The sequence below is a fragment of the Lepidochelys kempii genome, chromosome 9, assembly GCF_965140265.1.
Source record: "Lepidochelys kempii isolate rLepKem1 chromosome 9, rLepKem1.hap2, whole genome shotgun sequence".
NCBI lineage: Eukaryota > Metazoa > Chordata > Testudines > Cheloniidae > Lepidochelys > Lepidochelys kempii.
Genome location: NC_133264.1, coordinates 24,488,517 through 24,502,555, shown reverse-complemented (window position 1 = coordinate 24,502,555; position 14,039 = coordinate 24,488,517). Strand labels below are relative to the sequence as shown.

Here is a 14,039-nt window from a genome sequence, read left to right as displayed (position 1 = left end):
CTGTCTTGCTCTGTTCCTCCAAAAGAGTCATTCCTTAGGCACAAATGCAGTATCTTTTACTTGGTTTCAATAAGTGTTTCACCACCAAGTCCTTCCTCACACAGGCATGACTTCTTGGACTTCCATCATTTCCTTTAAATTTGTAATATGCTATATGTTCTAACCTCACAGTCTGTGGACCGTGCTGGTCACTAAAAGCATGTCTACACCTCATCTGGGAGAAAGTCTCCAAGCCCAGCTCCATAGACTTGTTCTAGTAGGGCACATGCTAGTGCTCTAAAAATAGCTGTGTAGACTGCTTTGATATGGTTTGGGTTATCAAGCCCACCCCCCCACTTTCTCCAGTGCTTCAGAGCCCGACCTCCAGTCTGTAGTGTGTACACGTGCCCTTTGGGTATGTCTACACTGCAAGTGGGAGGTGTGTTTGAAGCACATGTAGACATATCTAGGTCACAGCTAGCTTGACTAACAATAGCAGTGTAGCCGCACCAGCATGGCCAATGGCATGAACTAGCCCCCTGAGTACAACTCTGCCCAGGATCTTGAATATGTACTCACACAGCTAGCCTATGCTGCTGCCCCTGCTGCCATAGCTACAATGCTATTATTACTGAAGCTAGCTTTGTTTTTAGCTAGATCAAAGCTAGTGTGGACATGTGCTGCAATCACGCATCCCAGCTGCAGTGTAGACACTGTAATAAGCCCCTTTAGCCTGAGCGCCTTTATCTTTCAGACATTTTCTGTCATCCTTTCTTGAGAAAAATTGTATGTTATCCCAGTTAGTGATGAATTTCCAGTCACTCTGGTTCTGATCGCCTCTACCAGAGACTCCTGTATTAATGTCCTGAACCAAAACTAGAGACCTAAACACCACTGAACATTGGTTAACTTCAGATCTAAATCCAAGTCTCGACTTTGTAGCTGGCATCTGTTAATGTTATAATGGGCCAAACCTGGACCTAAGTAAGGAGAGAATATGGCCCTAATTTAGGATTTGTGTGTGATTAGTTTCTTCCCTCACATGTACACAAACATATATTGCTGAAAATTTACCCTTTGTGCCTTCTAGATTAGTTTACACCAAAAGTTAGGTCCTGCATTATCTTCTCAGACAATAAGGGACTTTATTCAGTTCTGAATAAGGATAGCAGGATGAGACTTGTTTCTGGGGTGGGGCTGGGGATGAGGAGTTTGGGGTGTGGGAGGGTGCTCTGGGCTTGGACCGAGGGGTTCGGAGGGCAGGATGGGGATCAGGGCTGGGGCAGGGTGTTGGGGTGCCGGGAGAGGCTCGGGTGCAGGCTGCGGGCAGCACTTACCTCAAGCGGCTCCTGGAAGCAGCAGAATGACCCTTCTTTGGCTCGTATATGGAGACGCAGCCAGGCGGCTCTGCACGCTGCCTCGTCCGCAGGCACTGCCCCTGCAGCTCCCATTAGAGCGCCATTGGAGTGCATAGGAACCGGAGCGGGGCCATGTCGCTGCTTCCAGGAGCCGTGTGGAATGACCCCCGACCCTGCTACCCGGCTGGAGCGCCAGAGGGGGGCTATGCCGCGATTTCCATGAGCCACATGGAAGGGCCCCCAACCCTGCTCCCTGGCTGGAGCACTGAAGCGGGGCAAACCCCAGATCCCTCAACCCAGCAGGAGCTTGAGGGCCGGGTTAAAACGGCTGGCAGGTTGGATCTGGCCTGTGGGCCGTAGTTTGCCCACCTCTGACTTATGGAGTAAAGCACTAATGTTGTAGGCCCTGATTTTGTAAAGGCATACAGTCAGACAGAGCCTCATACCTGCCCTGAAACTTTGGTTTACGCCTCATAGGTGTAAAGGTATATGTATACAGAGCATTTGCAGAATCAGCCTCTGACTTAGCAACTGAAGCTCTATTAAATATTTGTTATAGAAACAAAAGTGTTAGCAGACATTGTCAGACACAATATACTGCAGTGGTGTCATCTTCCAGATGGCCACTTTTGAATTCACTGAAACTATTATTAGTGAATGATTGTTACTTATATGTGAGACAGTAATTCACCTACTCAGGTTAGTTCTTAAAATTCTTGGAAGTGTTTCTAAGTTAGTGTTATTTGATGTAAATTAAAGTGAACTATAAAACCAAGAATGTTCCAACTCAGTTTAGTTTAAATAGGCACCAGCCTACATGAAAGGAAACATGGGGCTGCCATCCACACAATAATTTTTACCATGTGGTAGGACCCTTCTATTAGAGGTCACATGTAGCATAGAATTAGCCCTTGTCTAAACACAAAAGTTGTACAGATTTAACTAAATTTGTTTGTGTGCCCTATATTGGTTTAGTTTACGAATACAGCTAAATGGATATAAGGCATTCTTAAACCCATTTGAGAGAGTCCACTCAAAGGGACTGCACTGATTTAGTTAAATTGGTGTAACTCCCTTGTGTGGACACTCTTAAATAGGTTTAGAGAGTGCCCACCCAATTTCTAAACTGATGTAGATGAATTAGTGCAATTTTTGTGTGCAGTAAAGTGCTTATAAATTCTCTTTTGGTGAGTAGACATGAATTTTATTGATGAAATACCATGTTGTTAGACCTATATTACAGTACATGGTTGAGATGATTGAGTTTTGCACTGTACGGAACTAGGTTTTAATTGAATCCATGATTGATGCTGCAGTCCTACAAATAACCAAGGTGTAGCATGGTTCGAAAATAATAATAAAACACAATTCTGTCCAAGATCACTATCTTTTAAACGTGACAGAAGTTTACCATGCTAAGGGTGCTGTAATCTGTTGGAAAGGGTGACTTGGTCCAGTCTATAAGTACTTACGGGGGGGGGGGAGGGGGACGACGACAAATATTTGATATTAAGCTCTTCATCTAGCAGACAAAGGTTTAACAAGCTCTAGTGGCTGGAGATTAAAGCTAAACCAATTGAGGCTGGAAGTAAAGTGTAAATTTTTAACAGTGAGGGTAATTAATCACTGGAACAATTTACCAACGTTGTGGAGGATTCTCCATCCCTGGTAAGTTTTAAATCAACATATGTTTTTCCATAAGAGGCTCTAGCTCAAACAGGAATTATTGTGGAAAAGTCCTATGGCTTATGTTTGTGCAGGAGATCAGACTAGAAATCTAGATGATCACGGTGCTCCCTTGTGACCTTTGAATCTATGAACCAGGCCCCCCACATTGGTCAGAATTATAGTGTAGACAGGACATCAGTTTCCCTCTTTGGTTAGTGCAACACTGATGTTTATAGTTGCAGTGGACAAAATCACCTAGAAAGACATCCTTAAAAAGGCTGAGGGATTTTGCATACAACTAAGTGGCTTTGTTTGCTTGATGAGTTAATGGCAAGCAATGTCTATTTGAGGCATAAAGGCAGTTTATTGTATAAAGTTCTTTCTTTCATAATAAGGAGTTTTCAGAATTTGGAGCAGTTCTTCAGGTGACCAACTCCCGTGGCAGAATTGATACCTAAATTACAACCAAAATTAATTACATATTTCCAAAAATCGGTAAGTTTCATTGTACTAATAAATTGAAAACAGTGGACCATCTTGCAGATATATAGGCCAGTGTGCTTCGAGGCCTACAATCCTAAAATACCAAGATGTGTCTGTAAAAATGATCAACAGCTAAATATTTTCAGGGTAGAGACTGTCTGAATCATTAATTCCACATCCCCACAAATGAATCAGACTACACACACAGATACTTTTTATGAGCAAGCCAGAAAAGAGCAAGCAGAAAATGTATATTGTCTCTGTGTACTTCTTATGGGTAATACAGTGGTTTCACTAAGCATTCAAGACCTTACTCGCTAAAAAGAAATGCATAGTTGGGTCACATTCTTAATATGAGATTTTGAGCACCAATCAGAATGTGGAATTTATGATGCATAAGGGGAAACACACTTCTGATGTGGTTACATACTAGCACAAGGGCTGAGCTCCTACAACCATGAATACCATGGGATTCTCACTCACTGTGGTTTTATGATGGGGTAATTCCATTCACTTCACTGGAATTGCTCTTGGTTTCCATCAGTATAAGTGAAAGGAAAATCAGGCCTATACTGTAGTTAAAAAAACAAACAAACAAGTATATTTATTTTTAATCTGCAGGAATAATTCATCTGAACCCTTAATTTAAAAATAAAAATTAAATTAGCCAACTTTCCATTTACACAGGCGGACCAAGTAGGTGGCACAGAAGAAAACAGACTAGTCTGAGACTTGATTCTGATTGTAGACTTGCTCATGGATAGTACCAGAAAGTCAAATAATCTGTGTGTCTGATGGGTTAACAGAAGTGTCTGCTCAAAACGGTTGATGCAGAAGGACACTGCTGTCCTCCCAAAAGACAACATGTGTTAATCAGATATATGATACTACTGAACTATATGAGATTTGTGACTGCATCAGTCAGCAATGGGGTACAAGCAGGACTACGTTAATTATGCAGTCCGTCCATGCATCCGAAAAAGTGTGGTTTTTTTACCCACGAAAGCTTATGCCCAAATAAATCTGTTAATCTTTAAGGTGCCACCAGACTCCTCATTGTTTTTGTGGATACAGACTAACACGACTACCTCTCTAATACTTGATACTCTTATGGTGAGTTCATTATGGTTTATTTACAGTGTCTTATCAGCTTCATGTCCCATCACCATAAGACTTTCACCAAGCTTCACAGCCTACCTCTTTGGCACAGGAGATGAGGTCTCACCACTCTGAGATCCTGGTCTCCTCTGCCCTTCCTTCCTGTCCTTCTTCCTGTCTCCTATTTATCAGTCCCCAGCTAGTAAGATGAATCCCCTTGTTAACTGGTTAATCACCCAGTCCTAATCAATTATCTTCCAATTTGGCCCATGAAGGGAGTGGGACGGTTACAAAATGCAGAGTGGTGAGCCAGCCCTAGACTACTCTCACTCTGTCACAGCTCCTAGTTGGAGCAAAGGTAGGTCAACACTAAGCACTCAGATTGGAAGCAGACTTAGAAACAATTTTAGGCTAATGCTGAGAGCTTTTGAAAATCTCACCTCATCCTGTTTGGACCTTGCAGTTTCAGCTACACCGAGGCTAAAGCAACACTGGGAAAAATTATGAAAATGATCAGTGTAGAGAAGGTCAAGATTCACCCACTAGGTGGCACCATAGCTAAAGCTATTGCCCTGGACCTATTTCACAAACCTTTGCTGCCTTCCTCCTGCGGATCTCCATTACATTCAGGACTGATCTTCTTTATTTCCTTTCCTTCATGTGAGCATTCCAAGTACATTGTTTGATTTTTGAAGATCAAAAATTAAAATCACAGGCTGTAGGGTTACAATTATCAAGGCTAGGATAAAGAGGGCAGGTGGAAATAGACATCCAGGAACTGGAGTTTGCCAGAAGTCCACATTATTTATTTATAGAAAATGCTATAATTTCTTTTTTTAAAAGTGGCAGTCTAACAAAACCCAAACTATGAAGTATTTTGCACTAAAAATGGACCCAAGTAAATTAGAGTCCCAAAAGATAATCTACCAGATTCAGAACCTCTCACTGACATTTGGAACTGAGATATCTGAGTTTCATTTTCCAGTTGTTAACTTGTTTAATGTCTGCATAATTAACATTCCTTTTCTCTTGGAACGTATATAACCTGACTTGCTGGCACATGTCCATATCCGAACAGGGCTGGGGCATTCTTATTATTACTGGGGTCGATATTAGCATTTAGAAACATAGAATTGTAAGACTGGAAGGGACTTCGAGAGGTCATCTAGTCTAGTCCCTTGCACTCACGGCAGGAGTAAGTATTATTTTGAGCAGCCTTAACAGGTGTGTATCTAACCTGCTTTTAAAAATCTCCAATGACAGACATTCCACAACATCCCTAGGCAATTTATTTCAGTGCTTAAATACCCTGGCAATTAGAAAGTTTTTCCTAATATTGAGCCTAAGGTGCCCTTGCTGCAATTTAAGTCCATTGCTTCTTGTCCTGTCCTCAGAGGTTAACGAGATAGTGCCTTTTGAGGCTATCAAGCACAGGCCTCAAAAGATACCATCTATTTGATTACTTTGTACAGAGTGACAGCTTGTTAATAAATAGAAGTTTGTATAGATGTATTATTTCCTTGGATAATTAGCTTCACTCCTTGGCTTCTGCACAATGTATTTACATCTCATTTATCCAAAGCTTTTAAACGTTAGCAAATTATATTTAATGGATGTGAAATGCTGACAGGAGAGTTTTGATCAAATATTAAAGTAATTCTGGCTTTGTACTCCACTTCTTACTGTAAATAAATAATTAGTAGCTACTCGGTGGTTTAATTAAAGAGAACAGGAAGTTTATCCATTCCTTTCTCTCACCTTTTCATAAGAGCTGCTACACAGCAAAGAAAAAAGGCAATTCTACAGAATCCTTTACAATGATGAAAGGGCAGTAGACTGGGAGTCAGGAGACCTAGTTTCCATTCCCATTGCCAGTGGTTTGCTGTTTGACCTTGGGTGAGTCACTTCACTCTTTCTGGTAAAAATATACAGCAGACCGTTTAAATTGTGTAATATTGATAATATTTAACATTTAGATAGCATTTTGTCTCCGTAGATCTCAAAGTGCTTTACAACAGTAATGATACTTTCCCATTTTTTAAAGCACTTGTAGAGCTAGTTGTGAAAATTACTATATACAGTAAATGAAAAATATGAAATGGTGGTTAGATCAAGGAAATGATACAGGAATCCTGGTGTGAAATTCTGGCCCCATTAAAGTTACTGGAAATCTTGCAATTACTTTAATTTGAGACAAGATCCCATCCTTGAACTGTATTCTTGACGCTTCTATTGACTTGTTGTATAAACTTGGGAGATCACTTAACCTATATTTTCAATCTATAAAATACAAAGTGGGAACAATAATGCTTAAGTACCTCAAAAGGTATTGTGAAGCTTGACCTTTGTAAAATGCTTTGAGAACCTCTACTGAAAAGCAGCAGGTTAGTCCAAGTTTTACAAATAACCTCAAAACTACTTTTCTATATTAACTTCAGTGTTATGTGGGCTTTCTTAGTATGGGTGTTAGCCACAGAGCTTCTGTTTCTAGAAGCTAAGCTCTTAAAATAACAAGAGCTTAGCTCTTAACATGCACTCACTCATGATCACACTGTAATTTCACAAAGGAAGGTAGCCTTCTTACTGTACAAACTGGTTTGCATGCTGACCTTGCAACACCTTTGTCTGAAGGGACCGGCTCAGGAGCTATACAGAGATATGTGCTAAACAAGACCTTCATTCAGAGCCTTTTCTTTTCAGTAGTTTCAAAGTTCACCATTCCCATATTTTGAAAAAATGAAAATGTAAACACAAAGTTTCAGGCAAATGACTAAACTAGATAATGCAGTTGGGAAAAGTATCTTCAAGGATTAAAGTATTTTTTGCTTCAATAACTTGTTTTCCTAATTATTAAGAAGTCAGTAAAAAATGTATGTTTAAAAACTTAGGGCCATATGCTTCCATGGTTTGTGCCCTGGAAAGTGTAGTAACATGCTATGATGCTTGCCTCCAAGTTCTATGCATAAACTAAAATCTCCTATGTAGTATTCTGACATACAAAACTGTGGACAATCTGGAAAAGATCTACCAACTCCAGAAAGAGGGCATAATCTGAGGAAGTCTTTGAGTGGGTGGGACAAATCCAGAGTATTAGCTCTGGAAAAATAAAGAAAGGGTCCTGTCTTGTTCCTGTAAAAGTAATTGTCAAATCTCCTATACACTTAAAAGATCATGCCCTAAATCACTGCAGAAATCTGATAAATTGATGCTGCTTTGACTTAACTTGCTGTGAGCAAAAACCCTGCGCCTTGGTGTTGCCAAACATAAATGTTTCTGAGGGTGTCTGAGCATACAGAGACCATCTGTAAATGGTGTGTGAAGTGATGGGAATCTGAACTCCGACACCAAGGGATTTAGAAAAGTTTGCTGTATGTTTTCATATGTCATGGCCCCTTGCTGCAGTTTCTGCCCAACAGCTCCTGTAGTAGAGCCCTGCTACATAGCACCCCCCAAAGTTTAGCTATGGGTTTTTAATCTTTTCAGTAGGTGTTTCTGGCGACACCCACTACTAACATTGTTTCCACCTGACTTGATGGCACAATATCTATTTAGTAACACAGCTCGGTTTGATAGTCATGTTCTGGGAATCTTAGCCCTTTCTGCACCTTTTTATTACAAGTAGGAGCATGTAGCTCAAAAAGTTGCTTTATCTTCAGATTCTCTAGGATAACTCTGTTTCCCCCGAAAATCAATAGGAGGAGGAAGAAACCTGAGCGTCTCCTCTCATAGTTTCTTCTGCAGCATCCAGATCAAGCAGATGGGATTGCAGAAAGGATCCTGAGAACATACACAGACAGAACACATGCACGTCCCCACCATCCATGTGATTAATCCGATTTTTTGGGGCCTCCATGGCAGGAATAAGGTGGCCAACTTTCTAATTTGTGGAAACTAGACACTGAGTGCCAGAAGCTCCCCTGCCCTTTGCCCCACCTCTTCCCCCTAATGCCCCACCCCTGCTCTGCCTCTTCCTTCAAGGCCCTCTCCACCCCCATCATTTGCTGCTCTCTCCACCTCCTTTCCCCTGACAGCTGAGCAGTAAAGGGGTGACTGGGGCAGCATGGGGGAGGGGCAACTGCATTGGGAGGGTGACTGGGGCAAGATGGGAGAGGGAGAGCTGCACTCCGGGAGTGAAGGGGTGACTGGGGCAGAACAGGACGCAGCACACCAGAGGGGAGACACAAAGGAGGCTAAGAAGGGGATCCGGGCAGTGAGCCCAGCCACCGGTATCGATACTCAAAAGCCCTGCCCTTCAGGATCCCTCCCCGAGGTGCCAGCCACTGGTACCTCTTTCTACAAGAGCAAGGAAGTTCCTGAGTGCTGCTCCAGCAGCAGCTGCTCTTCCTGCCCTCCCAGCGGCACAAAGGAAGCCAATTGTGGTCGGTTACTGAGGTAACTGGACTTTTGGTGTCCGGTCAGTAGTATGGACTGGACACTGTCAGGTCCCCTATTTGACCAGACTGGTCAAAACCTAGACACCTGGTAACCCTAGGCAAGAGGGGTCTTTTGTGAGCCTTGCTGCCATTGGGTGTACCTACATTTGTCTCATAGGCTGGGGTAGAAGCTATGGGAAAGAAATAATGAGCATTCTCTTTTGCTGGGATAGACAGTAGAAGTACATTGAGTTAGGATAGAAGCATTCCACAGAGTGATTCTTTCTTGGCTCCTGACTCACCTTTCTTCACCACACCCAGATCTACAGAGCCCCAGTTGTGTAGATTTGAATTTCAGAGGGCCATAAGAGGGAAGGAAGTAAGCAGCACATCTGCTGCTCCCCCTTCTCCTTCTGCAGCATTCTCCCAAGTTGCACCCACTTTAGCTTCCCTCCATGACAGTAAGATCAGCTTAATGTGGTGCTTTGTGTTTTGGGAAATTATACATGTCATTCTGAAAATATCCAAATGTCAAGGAGATTTTATTTTTATCAGAAGGATGCATGTTGAAGCCTGAACCCTTCTTTTTTTTTTTTTAAATAGGAACATTTGAGGCTAAAACTGAGAAGCTTCCTCTCTGACTCCAATATAGAAATGAAGTGCACATACTGAGTATTCCATTACTTAGATGTCAAAATCATTAATTACAGCACTCTGATACAGTTTACCATTTGAAAGAATTAATTAAAACACACTTGCTATTGCCAAGGGCATGAAACATGTAAATAGAAATGAGATCATATCTTCATGGTGGTCATGGTTTCTCTTTGTATGCTCTGTAGCCTCTGAAAGTGCTGTGTGATTCTGCACTGTGCCAGGCTGTATCTCCTTAAATTATGTCTGTCTACAGAAAGATAGATACTCTGGGCCAAATTCTTACCTGAGTTACACTCTGTCAACCCCACTGAAATGAGTGGGAATTGTGCATACTTCTTTAAGTGCAGAGTTTGACCGTATGTGTTATTTATAGTTTACATATAAAATATGCTGTTCCAAACAGATTAGATAATTTCTGTGTTGGTAGTTTTTTAAAAATAAACTGAGCTGTGTAGTTAGTTCAGTCTGACATAAATGCAGACATGGCAGCATATTCCATATTCTGCATGTTGTAAAGCTCTTGTTTTGTTAGTCAAAGTATAGTGTAGTTACAAAGACTACAGGCTTGATCCTGTGTAACATTTTGGAAACTCAGCACTCCATAAATATGTAATAATAATTATAATGAAGATTTGTGTTTCATTTATGCTACAGATGGGATACCCTTATAATCCACTCTTTAATATGCTACTCTCAAATGAAGTCAGCCCCCAGCTTATGAAGATAAATCCCTTAGTTTTAATATAGCAATGACATAGAATATTTTTTCTCTCTGCATTTAAAAGATATATTTTCAAATTACAGTCTGAGTTTAGTTATTTAATCTAAAAATGACCTACACAATTTTGGGGCCCAATCCTGTATGTTCCTCTGCGTCCAGAACTCTCACTAAAGTAACTAGGCATCTGGGTGTACAAGGAGTGAAGGATTGAGCCCTTGTCTAAAAAAAATATTAATTACACTACAATGGCTTCTATGTTGTATTACTTATCTCATTATAATTCACTGTAACTGGGTAGTTAATTACCCCGCAGGTAAATGGAATTCTGGTGCTATCAAGTCCCTTGAAGTTGATGGACACATAGCCAGGCCTTCTGCTGAAACCCACTAATCAAATATATGCATGTGACTCACCATAGAAACATCTTAACCAATGGCACCAACATATTGAACTAATCTGTCATGTTCTGGCACATGCACAAAGTATAGCAACAAAAATGACAGCATGGTAACGGCTGTGCACAAAAGCAAAATTAGAAATGTGTTGTTTACAAAACCATATATAAAATATGCGAGATAAAGATATCCTAAGAAAAATGCAGAAAAGACCAAATTGCTTGTATATTATAGTAATAGTACTTCTATAATGTTTTCCTCTTTAAAATGCTGTACAAATATTAATTAATGGCTTTAGCCCCAATTCTTCAATGAGCTCAGTGTAGGCCCATGCCTGTGCCACATGGTGCTCCATTACAGTAAAAGGGGCTCTACCTGGTCCAGAGATCTGCCCACATGGAACCTCATTGACTTCAGAGGGGCTCCACACAGATTCACATGTGTGTGAAATCCTGGCCCCACTGACGTCAATAGGAATTTTGCCATTGACTTCACTGGGGCCAAGGATTTCATCCATGGGGTTTGTGTCTCCTAAACCAGTGGTTATCAACCAGGGGTATGCTCATGCAGAGGTCTTCCCAGAGGTACATCAGCTTATCTAGTTATTACCTAGTTTTACAACAAGCTACATAAAAAACACTAGCGAAGTCAGTGCAAACTAAAATTTAATACAGACAATGATTTGTTTATACTGCTCTATATACTATACACTGAAATGTAAGTACAATATTTATATTCCAATTGATTTATTTTATAATTATATGGTAAAAATGAGAAAGTCAGTAATAGTGTTCTGTGACACTTTTGTATTTTTATGTCTGATTTTTGTAAGCAAGTAGTTTTTAAGTGAGTTGAAACTTGGGGTTATGCAAGACCAATCCGACCCCTGAAAGGGGCATAGTAGTCTGGAAAGGTTGAGAGCCACTGTCCTAAACCATGAGGATTGAGGTCATGTTACATTTATTCAGTTTTAAGAGAATAGTACCCATCTCTCTCTCACACACACATACATCTAAGCACATATTTTATTCACATGTAAATAGCTATTTGGGGACCTAATCCTACATTCTGTGCAAACCCTAAACTCTCATTGGCTACAATGAGAATTTGTGGTGTAATATACAGGTAATATAGGATGGGGCCTTTATATTTATTTAATGGTGTCCAAACTGGGGAAGTATTTTTTTCCAAACTGGACACCATTAAATTAGGCTTGAATAAAGACTGGGAGTGGGTGGGTCATTACACAAAGTAAAAACTATTTCCCCATGCTAATTCTCTTCCCCCCTCCCCACTGTTATTCACACCTTCTTGTCAACTGTTTGAAATGGGCCATCCTGATTATCACTACAAAAGTTTTTTTTTCTCCTGCTGTTAATAGCCCACCTTAATTGATTGGTCTCCTTACAGTTGGTATGGCAACACCCATTTTTTCATGTTCTCTGTGTATATATATCTTCCTACTGTATTTTCCACTGCATGCATCTGATGAGGTGGGTTTTAGCCCACGAAAGTTTATGCCCAAATATATGAGTTAGTCTCTAAGGTGCCACAAGTACTCCTCGTTTTTTTCAATGTAAATAGTATCACTCCCTCTCCACTTCTGCATTCCCCATTTCCCCTGGCCCCTTGCTTTTTATCCTTCCAGATCTGACACTCATTGTAAGTTACAGGCAGAAGCCGACTCTTTTCTCAGGAAATTATGTCCAGCAAGTGGGTGGGTGGATGTGTGTGTGTTAATTACAGGATCATTACTTTATGGGAGCCTTCCAGTTCTGCTCTCTGTGTTTTACTGGGTGGGTGGGTGGTTGGTTGGTTGGTTTGTTTGCTTAAAGTGCAGCTCTGATTACAGTGAAAGGGGAGGGGAGGACTAAAACATGATGATTTGTTCAGTATGTGACCGAAAACGGAGTCTTTCCGTGCATACTTCTCTCCCTGTCTGTCTCCAGAACAAAGTGACCCTTCAGTCAGCCCCTGTGGGGCTTTCAGCCGCACAGAGAGTACAGAATGCGAGCTATACAAACAAACAGGAGCGTTCTCTCTCTCCCTGTTTCGCTCACACACACTAAAGGAGGGAGGAGTGTGGATTCCTGGTACGGAGAGGTGCAGATCCGATCTCTTGCCTCTTCATAGCTCCTCCCAGAGTCGTGCAGCTGCCTGGCAAGTGCTTTCCGGAAGCAATATTTAAACAGCTACAGTGTAACATGTGAGAAGCAGGGGGATCTGGAGGGCCGTGGCGCTGCGGCTCCTGAGGGCGGTATGGGTGGTTTGTCACGTACAGATCGGCAGGCGGGAAGGCTCTGAGAGCCAGATGAGCTTCACACGCTGCAAAGCGCAAGCGGAAGAAGGCGGCTGTGGCTCTCTCCAGAGCACTAGCTCAGCCGAGCCCCTCCAGCCAAGCAGCGACTCCGCTGCTGACAAAACCCAAGGCACGGTCTCCTGCTTCATCTTCCTCCCTCTCAGCCCGGGCGCTGCTGCTGGCTCTCGGGTAAGCCACGGAGCAACTTCGGGGCTGCGCTGTGACAGGAGGGTCAGGTATTGTGAAAACAAATGATCGGAGGGAAAGTAAATGTCTGATTGAAACAGGCGGGCGGTAAAATCCTTGTCCCCAGCCTAAGAGTCTTGTTTTAAAAGGGCCTTGAAATTAATCCTGAATGCGGGGGCCTCCCTCGAGCTGAGCGAGGGGTTGGCCGGTCCGTGCGTGTTGGCGAGAGGGTGACAGAAGTGGTGTGGTTGGCAGGTCAAAGCCTGGGGAGGATCCGCACAGTTTGTGTTGCCACGCTGATTGTGGGGCTCGCTGCCTGGGAGGCGCAGCGCAGCTCCGGAGGAGGCAGAAAGTCCCCAGGTGGCCAGTCCAACCGCGTCTTTGGCTGGTTTGTTTGTTAGGGCGGCTGGGGAGTTGCTTTCCCAGCAAAGCGAAGGGCAGTAGGTTTCTATGATGGCGATTCCTAATTGTCAGGGGCTTAGTTTGCAACCCATGAGACCTGTCTCTGTGCTGAAACATGGCACGTAAGGTCTCAACGCAGAGCTACTTGAGTTCAACATTGTTTCAAGATAATATTGGTCATTTTGTAGTGTTAGAAAGGTGCCTAAATATAGATCGCTACAGATTGTAATGCTGATTATTCCCATTGGTTTCTGTTTTTATAGACATGTTGAAGAACTCAGTTCTATAAATCATAACAAACTGTTCTTTTAAAAATATAACAGACCCAGAAAGTAGTCGAGTGAGCAATAGCAGTATTGAAATAGCATTAAAGATACAGCTGAAAATGTCTTTAAGTCCCCCAGTTGTTCCCCGGCAGCA

At 42.1% G+C, this 14,039-nt stretch overlaps 1 protein-coding gene across 3 annotated transcripts in view; it reads left to right on the top strand.

Moving 5' to 3' along the window:
* TIPARP (TCDD inducible poly(ADP-ribose) polymerase) overlaps window positions 1-14,039 on the top strand; it is a 61,788-nt gene that overhangs the window by 11,995 nt on the left and 35,754 nt on the right. Inside the window, exon 1 of one of the 3 annotated variants that reach the window (XM_073359607.1) lies at window positions 12,645-13,267. The exons of 1 other annotated variant lie outside the window; for it this stretch is intronic. The gene's annotated coding sequence lies outside the window, so the exon portion shown is untranslated. Of the gene's footprint in view, window positions 1-12,644; window positions 13,268-14,039 lie in introns of those variants that run through there. One more of the 3 variants, XM_073359606.1, reaches the window with a different exon arrangement.